This window comes from Poecile atricapillus, chromosome 11 (genome assembly GCF_030490865.1).
Source record: "Poecile atricapillus isolate bPoeAtr1 chromosome 11, bPoeAtr1.hap1, whole genome shotgun sequence".
Lineage (NCBI taxonomy): Eukaryota > Metazoa > Chordata > Aves > Passeriformes > Paridae > Poecile > Poecile atricapillus.
In genome coordinates, this window is record NC_081259.1 from 16963302 (window position 1) to 16974836 (window position 11535).

At 42.5% G+C, this 11535-nt stretch overlaps 1 protein-coding gene across 2 annotated transcripts in view; it reads right to left on the reverse strand.

Moving 5' to 3' along the window:
- HERC1 (HECT and RLD domain containing E3 ubiquitin protein ligase family member 1) overlaps positions 1 to 5867 on the reverse strand; it is a 97695-nt gene extending 91828 nt beyond the window's left edge. The window contains exon 1 of one of the 2 annotated variants that reach the window (XM_058847368.1): positions 5849 to 5867. The gene's annotated coding sequence lies outside the window, so the exon portion shown is untranslated. Of the gene's footprint in view, positions 1 to 5524; positions 5672 to 5848 lie in introns of those variants that run through there. The other variant, XM_058847367.1, reaches the window with a different exon arrangement.
- Between the last annotated feature and the right edge of the window lie 5668 nt (positions 5868 to 11535).

Sequence of the window (11535 nt, forward strand, 5' to 3'; positions counted from 1 at the left end):
GACAGTGGATGGGCCCACACCCACTGCCATCTCCTACACCTCCCCTAATGTTTGCTGCCCGCGCTGTCCAATACAGTGACCCTTTCCCACCTCTCCCAGCTTCTCCTCAGTGTCATTGCCCTGCTTCCCTCATCCAGTACCCTTTCTCCCCTTTTTAGGGATATTTTCCAATTTGTCTCTCTCTCATCAACATGTGAACATGTGACCCAGCCCCCTGCACTGCAAGGCCAGCCACACTGCAAATACACTTTGTTCTAGTTGGCCTCTGCTCAGTGCACACAACAAGATTGGTGCAGCAGCCACTGCCAGGGGACCCGTGTCCTATAGCCTGGCATGGAGGAGCTCCAGTGGAACACTGTGATCCAGTGCTTGGAAAGGCAACCTGTCCCACTTCATTGCTCATTCACATGAGCCTTGTGCAGAGGAGAGGCTCCAGCATCGACTGGGTACAACAGAGAAGCTGAGGGAAGAACAGGAACGAGACAGTTTGGTATTTTATATATTGATATATATATTGCAATATTTTCAATGTGTGGATTCTAACTGGCCCACCATCATTCACAAGGTTTCTGTAGGATGTACAGCCATACACAACAGAGAACAAACTATTTTAGTACTAGGAGATGCCACTCCAGAAAATGTCTTTAGCTCTTCTTCCATGTAACAGGTGTCTTAAGAAAAATATGCCAAAGGAATTAAAAGCAAAACCAGCATCATCCTTTCATGCAGCAGTTGAGTAAAACAATACAAATTAATATTATTGTTCATGTACTGCTGGAGGAACAATTTTTAAAGTTCATGACTGAAGACAAAACAAAAAAAAATCCAGTCATTTACTTTGGCCACAGTTTAGAAGTGATCCAACAATCACGACCCAGCTAAACCAAAAGCAGCAAGGTAGTTAAAGCAATATGGACAACACTTTCTATTACATTTGCATGCTTCATGTATGGGAACTAAACCCAAATCAAATCCTTGAATCAAAAGCTGAAATGCTACCATGAAAACAAGGAATCAGCACTACAGGAAGGTAATGCAGAAGTATTGTTCACAACAGCAGCAGTTTTGCAGGCAAGTAACTTGGGACATACAGCTTGAGAATGGTGAGAGGAAAACCCTGCTAAGGACTTGAAAGAGAAGTTAACATGAAGAAACATTGCTGGGTCTTGCCTCCAGATTTCAAAGGACAAGGTGTAAAGTGGAAAATTTTTATAAATACACTGGCAGGATTAGTGAAAGAGAGTGATCGCTTACACCAGGCCTTTCAAAAAGCAGAAGTGCAGTCCTGGTGGCCTGAGAAAAACAGAAGCTCCCTGACACAATACCCATCAAGCCAGAGAACTCTGCTTGCTGCTTCTCCATTACTGGTAACTCTTGGACAGAAGCCCTGTGGAGACCTGTAGTGATGCTCTGCAGCACCCCTCTGCCAGGACCCCTGCACACACCCAGCCCCTAGAGTTTACCTTATGATCCCATGCCCTGCCAGGGAATTACAGGGTTGAAATTGTTATAAACAAAACTAGAATTTTGACAACTAGGTTTATTGAGTAAACAGAAGTTTAATTAAAAATTAATACAATTTAATAAATTGAATAGTAATTTGGAATAAAAGAATACAACTTAGTAAAAGAATACAATTCAACAAAAAAATACAGTTTATATATGTAATTTGCCAGTAATTAAGTATGATTAAAGCATAAACAAAACTGACTGGGGTACAGAGAGGGCTTCTCACCCTTCCTCACATACAAAACAATTCAAACTAAACTGATATACTGTATGCTTATACATATTTATTAATGTTTCCTGTAAGTCTCCTCCTATTTCCAATTCTTTAATTTTACATCACTGTTCTTCATGGTGCATGCCTCACTTATTGCTAGGGGGTCTTCAGTCTTCTTTTGGTGGTCTTTGGATGAAGGCTTACACTCATCCTCATTGTCCTCTGTGTGGCCTCACAGGTTGCACATGTGTACTGAGCATTGTGTTATGTAAGTCTATTCATTAGTCTTACATTTAATAATTTTCAGGCCCCATGCCTAAAGTCGTTCCAGCTTCATCCATCTCAAGGTTGATTTCGTCTTGGGACATAATTTCTCTCAAAACTGCATCCTGTACCTTAATTTTAACATGTAACATCTGTAAAGGGGTGCATCTGCCTTGTAACACTGATTCTCTTAATTGCTTCTAATAATAACTTTCCAAATAGTTACAATTTAGTTAGCACAAATCATTTCCATTTATTACAAAACTGTGCCAGAGCTGAGCACTGGAGAAGAGATTAGGCTATCAGGCACATAGAGCAGGGAGACAATTAGGCAAAACAATAGTGAAATAACAGGGAGGGCAGGAATCTGCTTGTCAATCTTTCCAGGCACTGCTGTGGGACATTTGAATTTTCAAACCAAACTTCATTCAGTTCCTGGTTCTAACATGCCCCAGGATCCAGAGCCACGCTTAAACTGAGGCAGGACAGACAGGAAGTCTACAGCAATGAAAAGAGCACAGACACGGCCTCTTCCTTTGAAGGAGGCCACTGAGAAGGATTTTCAGGTTTTGCAAAGACAGGAATGCTTAGATCTAAATAGAGAGCACAGCATAGGTCAAAGCTCCTTCAGAAGAGCACCTGGTAGAGATATGTAACCCTGTCCTTCAGAGAGCTCAGGGTCAGACTTTTAATTCAATTCTAGATGTTCTCCTTTACCTGAAAATAGTGTTTTTTACAGCATGAGAAATCAGGCTGTGCTGCACAGTAGGGTGACACATGAATGTGACATGCGAGGACTGCAAGACCACATAGGACCGGAAACAAAGGACGGCCATTGGATCCCAGTGGAGCAGCAGGGCACAGCTAATTGCTAAAAGCAATTAGTGCCATGGGAAACAGGCCAGCCTGCCCTGGCCAGCAGCCATCCCTGCACAACAGCTACAGGGCACTGCAGCTTGACATGGTGCCAACCATGGGCCATCTCCAAACACACAATGTCACTTCATATTTTGGGACACTGGATCTGAGAACAAAGAAATACCACCTAGCAAATGTCCAGCAACTTCTCAAAGTAGTGAGTCGTGATTTCTGTATCTTCCCTATGAAGTGATCAGATGCTTAACTCCCCTTAAGTTACAGTTCAGTGAAAAGTTAAGAAGGTTTAAAGCCTGAATCCAGTCTTTTCATGAACTTGCTCGATTTTGTGAGCAAGAACCCACGTGACAAAGCAAGTCAAGTTGATCAGTGTCTTACTAAGCCTTGGAGGATATTTCTCAGTATTCTGAAAACTGCCCATGACTAGACGGTGCTCAGACACCATGTACAAACATAGTAAGGAATTTTAAATAGAGTACTGTAACAAATTTGCTGGTTTCTTTTCTGTGTAAATTAGCTAGGCCATTTGAAGACGAGATAAATTTTTATTATGTCTCAATTCTGCTGATCTTTAGCATTTGGATCAGAAGAGATCTTGACTAACATTTCATACCTCTACACATAAATTTCTCAAAAGTCACTGACCTCAAAATCAGCATCCTATTTTTACTGAACAAAAATCAAAGGTAAACAGTGTGTCACTTCCAAAGTACATAAGACTTAACATGTGCTCAGGTGCAAACCACATGTCCAGCATTAACTGTACTGCCTGAGAACAGCTTCAGTAATATGTTATTTCAACAGAGCATAAGAAAGCTGCAGTAGTCATTAGAAAGAAAAATTGATAAGGAGAGAAAATCTTTACCTCATGCAACACTAGGTCATTAGATACTAGGACATTAACATGATCTTTCTCTTGGCTGGCAATAGCTGTACATAGCTATCAGTACAGGAAAAGTTTAGTGTAGATAAACATTATGAGAGCTTCATTAAAAGCAGCTACATAAAAAATTGGTTTGAAAAGTACATACCATTTTATAACTTTCCAATTTTTTTATTTGGTGGTTTTAGATTTTTTTTTTCTTCTTACAAAACTTCTGTGTAATCTTTTGTTCCCTTTTTCTCTAAGGAGCTGCTAAACAAAGCTGCTACAAGTACAAAAAAGCATAAGAGACTGGGTGGGGTAAGGGAAAACCTGTGAGATGGAGCATTTAAACATTCTTAGCTTTCCTTCGTTACCAAATAAAATGATAATGAATGAACCCTACTGTTCATTCAACACAGAAAATTGGCTTTTCAACTGATTCTTAGATTCCCATATTATAAATTAAATTAGAATTTTGACAACTAGGTCCCTTGATTTAATAACAGTTTATTTAAAAATGAATACAATTTAGTAAATTGAATAGTAATTTGTTATAAAAGAATACAGTTTAGTAAAAGAATACAGTTTAGTAAAAAATTACAATTTATATATAGAATTTACCAGTAATTAAGTATGATTAAAGCATAAACAAAACCGACTGGGGTATGGGGAGGGTTTCTCACCCCACCTCACGTATGAAACCAACCTGGGTACGGAGGGGGTTTCTTACCCTGCCTCATGTACAAAACAAAGCACTTCAAGTTAAACCTATATGCTGTATGTTTATATATATTCATTAATGTTTCCCATCAATTTCCTCCTATTTCCTATTTTTCTGTCTTTACCTCACTTTTCTTCACGGCGCATGCCTCACTTATTAGGGGGTCTTCAGTTTTCTTTTGGGGGTCTTTTGGTGAAGATTTCTCCTCTTCCTCGTTGTCCTTTGGATAACCTTACAGGTTTGCATGTGTGTACTAGGCATTGTGTTATGTTACTCTACTAATTAGCCTGATATTTACTGACTTTTATGCCCAATGCCTAAAGTCATTCTAATTTTGTCCATCTCAAAGCCATTTTCATCTTGGGACATCACTTATCTCAAAACTACATCCTGTACCTCAATTTTAACATGTAACATCTGTAAAGGGGTGCATCTGCCTTCTAACACTGATTCTTTTGATTGCTTCTAATAATTACTTTCCAAATAGTTACAATGTAGTTAGCACAAATCAATTCCATTTATTACACCCATGACAATGTTGGAAGTTAATTTTGCTCAATTTCCATTCAGAGTTTGCATTTCTTCTGAGAAGAATAAAAATATTCTGAAGAACTACAACTAGTTGTAGGTTTTTTGCCTTAAACTAAGCAAGTCACACATATTTGGTTCTCAAGCAGATTTTTCTTGATTTTATTAATTTATTAATTAATTCTTATTTTTATTAATTACACCTCACCTTGCAGATTTAAGTTTAATTTGGTTTTTTTTTTTAAATTTTGTCAACTGCTTTATCAGCCTTAAATTCAGGTGCAGAGATTTAGTAAGAAAAATACATTTCAGATCCCATGGCTCAGGTCTTGGCACAGGTGTAATGCATAGCATGGCAAGAATTTACTTGAATTGAGGTGTATTTACTTGAATTAGAACCATCTGTGTTGCTCACAAGCAGTGGAGAGAAACAGAAACAGACTAATTTAGTAATTTAGGGGCATGTGTTCTATCTGCTTGCCAGAAAAAGCCCCACTGAGCTCATTTGATGCTCAAGTAGGACACATGAACAAAGATACTTGAATACCTGTTTTGAAAGGTGCCTTTTGGTCCCACAAAACACAACTTCTTCTGGAGGAAAATTTGTTTGCTGCGGTCTCAAAAGAGGGATTTTCAGTGATTCTTCCACTAGGGAGTGTTAAAGAATCTATTTTTTTTCACAGGTGTTCTCTGGGTGCAGAGTCAAGAACAGAGGCCAAACCATGCGGGGACTGCTCGACAAGTCTCCTTCAAGCCTTTAGTCACCCTTCTGGAGCCCAAAGGATTTCCTCCATCAGCCCTGCTACCTGGTGGAACTGGGAATCCCACATTACCATCAGTGCCATTTGGACTGTAAGAGTTCATAACTCACAGTGTTGCTTCCAGGCCACATTTTGCAGAAGTGATGACAGAAGGAGAAGGAAATGTTACATTCACCACAGCCTCAGAAGAGTATTTATCTGCCACTTGCAGATAAGTAGTACCTTGTCAGCAGCCTCCCCTAAAACATACTGTACACTGGATATCTGTTAAGGGGGCAGAGAAGGTGTCTCCCTAATAATCCCCACTCAAAAAAAACCCCACAGGCTGCTTCAGCTGTGTGCAATGTATCACTTACCTAAGACAGAACAGCTCCTGAACAGCCAGCACCAAGCCCCAAAATTTGGCCCTCTGATTTTTCAGCATGTTTTCAAAGAAATTCTCATGTTTACAAAAAACACTAACAAGTACAGGTCAGTCCTCTTACTTGCTAAAATTCACGTGCTGGACTGCTGATCTGTGTCTCCCAAATTAACAGAATTAACAGTGTTCTGCCACAATCTTTCAAATTTCCTGCAGATCGTGTAGTTTATTAAAGATCAGGCATCCCCTTTTATATGAGCAGTAACAACAGAGACAGACTCTTCAGATCACAGCAGGTTGTAAGTATTTTAATTAATTTCAATTACAGAAATTGCTTGAAGCTGAGGCATGCAGATTGCTAGTGCAGGTTTTGTCATGAAGAGCATGTCCCAAAAAGCATTGAAAGTCACATCCCTAACTTACAGACAGCATTGCCATTTTTGTCACATTCAGGTATTGCTGTGCTTTTATTTTGGTTTAAGTTGACAGAAGAGATTTTTATTGCCCTCCTCTGCTAATGAGAGTTTTCTAGCAGCAGATAGGTTCAGTGGTGTGAGACCCTAATTGGTCTACCTTTAACACTAGACATAAATTACTTGTCGAGATAGTTCTAAAGACAAATGGGCTTGGCATGACATCTGGCAGTCAAACACCTCTATTTTCCCACAGGGCTTTTTGGCCCATATTACTGTTACCTGAACTTATCAAAAATGAAACCCATCTGAACACTCCATTAGATTTTACCTTACACAGTGGAGCCAAAGCCATTAAACAGAATAAATATTCATCATCATCAATGGGAAAAAAAAAAAAAGACAGTCCCATTTTGAACAGTCCACAGCCTTTTGATTTTCAAAACAAACAGAATGAAGATCTGGAATTCTTACAGTGACTTTTGAAAGAAATAAACAGTCAATGCTCCTTGAAATGAAAAATCTGAGTGGAAGCACAGTTTGGGGTGAGGAAAGCAAGGCAAGAAATCTACATCAAAAGACAGTAAGAAAGGAACCCACAGATTGTTGCAAACATACTCCCTTGTTTGACAATTTAGAGAGGTGTACTAGTACATTTATCTTCATTCTGCTCCCTAGAGATTTTGTTCTGAGGTCTTTCCCTTCCAGGTATTCTTACAGAAGATCACTGCTGTTTCTGAAGTGATTGAAATCCCACCTCCCCTGTCCAATCTGCCCCAAAACATACTTTCCTAAGTAGAATAGATGCACTGAACTTGTATTTTCTGACACTTGGCACTTGATGCAAAAAAGCAAACTTTTCATTTTCATGAAAACTGCATCAGTTTTTCCCACAGTATTTTATGAAAAGTGAAAGTTGGCAGACTTTCCCTATGAACATACGGATCTCACTGATAAGGCTATCTCAAGCACTTAGTCTGTGGTATGATACGCAGTCTGTGCCACCTCAGGGGCATCCCACCCATGTTTGACAGGCTCTAAGAACTCTTCCACTTAAAACAGCAACTTTGATATGTGCTAATTTTCAAAACCCTTGGTACATCTCTACAATTATCAATTAACATATCAAACAAACTGACTGCCCTCTGAAGTGCATTTGATCCCTACAAAAAAGACACTGAAGAGCAGGGACCTACTACACCAGGCTAAATAAAACAGCTGCAGGTGCTTTTCCCCACCATTTAAAAAAAAAAAAATTAAAAAGCTTTTCAAGTGCTTTTCAGCACCTCATCATAGCCCTCAAATCACTCTACAGATAATAGAAAAACAATTCTAAAATTACTAATGGGCCCTAGATAATTCACAGAATAAAAAAATGCTGAAGACTAACTCCTCTTCAAGGCTTCTTTCCTTTAGTGCTGTACTGGGCCATGGGAGAGTGTCTGCCTCTGGAACTGTCACCTGGAAGCAGCACCAAGCTCCTCATTCAACACAGCTTCCCGAGGTGCTGCAGCTTCTCCCTCTGCACATGGAGCTTGCTCAGAGCACAGGGAGTGAGCATTTGTCACTACCCTGGTGCTGAGGGCCCTCAGCTGAGAAGGGGTGAGACCTCTGGGAGCCACAAGGCACACAGGGACCATTTCCATATTTTAGCTCAAAGGCCTTTAGCACATGCCATTGCAGAATAAATGGCCCCAGCTTTCGAAGCAAAACAAGGAGACACCCACTGGCTCTGAGCATTGATGTTATGAAGAGATGAATTAACAGTTACCCCATTAATTAACAGTCAAAAATGAGGACAACTGAGGATGAGACCCCAGGCAGCAAGTCAGAGATACAAGTAGCAGACTGTGAACCACACAGATTCTGCAAAAAGACACCGGTGCTGGGCACCCCGGGGGTTTTAAACTCTCTTAAAGTTGAGGACTGGTGCACTTTGGATCCTTTCATTGATTGGTCCTTTTTCCGGTCACTGGTTGCTCCATTTTGTGGTGCATTCCTGACCAATCATTCTGGAATGCCTCGATTTCACTGCCTGGCTCGTTCTCCTGTTACAGGTTGCTGTCCTCACCCCATGAGGTAACATTCTGGAGAATTCCCTATACTGAACTCACTGGGTTCTCACCACCCCCCTCTAGTGGGCACATACTCATACTACAGCACCTTCAACTTCATAACTTATTCAATCAGGCATAACAATTCATTACATTAATTAATAATACATAACGAAATTACATTATTAACAATTCATAACCCCACATATGAAACCCAACTTTATTTGTAACATTGACACCCAGGAAATCACTTCTGGAATGGAGCTAGTACAGCTAACTACAAAAAAACACTACAGGAAGGAAACAAGCAGCTTTTGCTCCAGAGAGCAGAGGCTTCTGAGGGACAGAACTGGTTCAGCCTCACTGTGTGCAACTCTGAGATACTTTTGTTTCTCTGTGCACAGAAAACACAACTGTCCCTCCTGTAAGCAGCATTACCAAGGTTCCTCTAACTGCAGTCTGAAAAAATCTGTATTTACCAACCACAGCAAAAGCTGAGGTCCTTGCATCTCCACATACATGACTATTTTTACCTCTCCATCAGTGCTACCAGGATACATTCCTCAAGAAAATAATAAATTGCCTTACATGCTCTAGAAAGCCCAAAACTAGAGATCTAAAGAATTTTATACAGTTTGCTCTGGTAACTGATCAGTCATTTCATTGACTGTGGTTCCATTTACAATGGCATTATAGTGACTCTGAATCACCCCAGGGTGGTATGGTTGGGTGCTACCTCGGGGTCCTTGGCAAGAGGTCCCCAAGAGGGTGACAAATAAAAGAGGGATGGTCACAATTCAGTGACCCGAAAAGTAAAAATCTTTAATACCGAAACAACAAACACATGAGCCAAACAACAGTATAGGGCAGACCAAAAAGGTCAGGGTCCAGGGTAGAAAGTAACTTATATAAGGTAGGTTGAGGGCAGAGTTTGAGGGGAAGGAATCAGTAAGAACAGGGATTTGGAATGTGCAAAATAATGCAGCAAAATTTAACCAAGAACAACCAAGAAACCATAGAACTTTCTAGCAACATTTACATACAACTATTCAAGAGGAAGTGTGGGTAATACTTTGCTCTCCATGACTTAGGGGACTTTTCCCACGGCCTTAAGTCAGAGTTTTCATCAACCCTCAACAACTCTGCATTAATAACTTTGAGAAATCATATAGTTTCCTGTACATTATATTTTTTTCCAACATTGTGCATGTCAAATAGAATAGCTCTATGAATTCAGTCTTTAGTATTAAAAAATCCCAAATGTAGGTCAGTATCTGCGTAACAGGACAATCTTTTAACCTTGGGCCACGAGTCTGTTAACCACCAGGGTCAACTTCTGACCCTTGGCATGACACACCGTGTTTGGTAACTGATCTGCCCCACCAAGTGGCTTTGGATATACTTCAACTACACAGCTGCCTGCTTTATGTCATTCCAGACGTCCTACAGACTCCTGGAGAATTTCTTCCTGGCAGAATAATCAAACTCCAGGAAAGGATTTGGAATCTCTAATTTGTTGATTTACTCATTGTGGTGGATTGGCATTTAGGAAAAAAAAGTGAGGAACACCCATGGAAGTGATGGCTCAGAGAGGCTGCTGGGAGTTTCTTGTCTGAGACCTGGCCAATAGCTGGCCAGTTCTGAGACCTGACAGTATTGTTCACCACTGAAAAGTGATGTTACCTTTGTGACTGCATACCACTTTTTAAACCTAAGCCCGGGAGCTTCTGGCTCTCTTCTGTTTCCGGCCCTGAAAGTTAACAGAGCTCTAGTGCAGCTGCCCCCTCCCCACCTCGCAGCCTGTCGGGAGGGGGCTGAGCCGGACACCAGCGGCTCCCGGGTGGGGAACTGACACAGGCCAGGGATTTCCCGGGCCAGCTCAGATCGCTTTTCTATTTCTCTCTGGCTCGGGCCAGGAGGGGCTGAACCAAGGCTACTGTTTGAGCCCCAGCTCGGGTTTGGCTTTTCAGCCCTTCTTTGAACACGCGTCTCTGAGGCCAGGCGAAGGAATGAGGGGAGGACTCTTCTGGTTTGCAATTCACAGATTTATTCTCTAAGGAGAAATCCAGGAGAAAAGACAAAGGACGGGGGGGTCTGACCGTCTCCTTTTAAAGGGTTAACACCTCGGGGGATTGGGAATTGTGAGAACCAGTTAGAAATTACAGCTGGCGGGCACACAAACTTTCCACAAATAAAATACCGACAGGTAAAGATAAGCAGTAACGGACATGGGAATTCTCTAATTAATTTCCGAGAATTAGGGGCTTTTCCAAGACGGGGTGGAGCCGCGGGGCAGAGATCCACTGGCCGAGCCTGTGCCGCCGGAGCCCAGGGAACTGGAAACACCCGGGCAAAAGCGGCAGAGACACCGCGCCGGGCCCGGAGGAACAAAAAGCGGATCTGCAGCGGATCGCCCGCCCGGGCACCGACAACAAAGGAGCAGCTCCCCCTCGGCTGTGCGGGCCGGCCGGAGGGAAAATGGAGACAGACACAGCACGGGGAGAAACGCGAGCTGGAGCCGGAGCCCGGGGTCTCGGGGGCAGGGCCCGTGTGAGCGAACCCGCTGAGGGGGAAGGCGGCGGCGGCGCGGGAAGGGGAGGGGATTACACAGGGACACCGGCGGTGCGGGGATTACACAGGGACACCGGCGGTGCCGGGATTACACAGGGACACCGGCGGTGCGGGGATTACACAGGGACACCGGTTCACGGTGCGGGGATTACACAGGGACACCGGCGGTGCGGGGATTACACAGGGACACCGGCGGTGCGGGGATTACACAGGGACACCGGCGGTGCCGGGATTACACAGGGACACCGGTTCACAGGGAGGGGATTACACAGGGACACCGGCGGTGCGGGGATTACACAGGGACACCGGTTCACGGTGCCGGGATTACACAGGGACACCGGTTCACGGTGCCGGGATTACACAGGGACACCGGCGGTGCCGGGATTACACAGGGACAC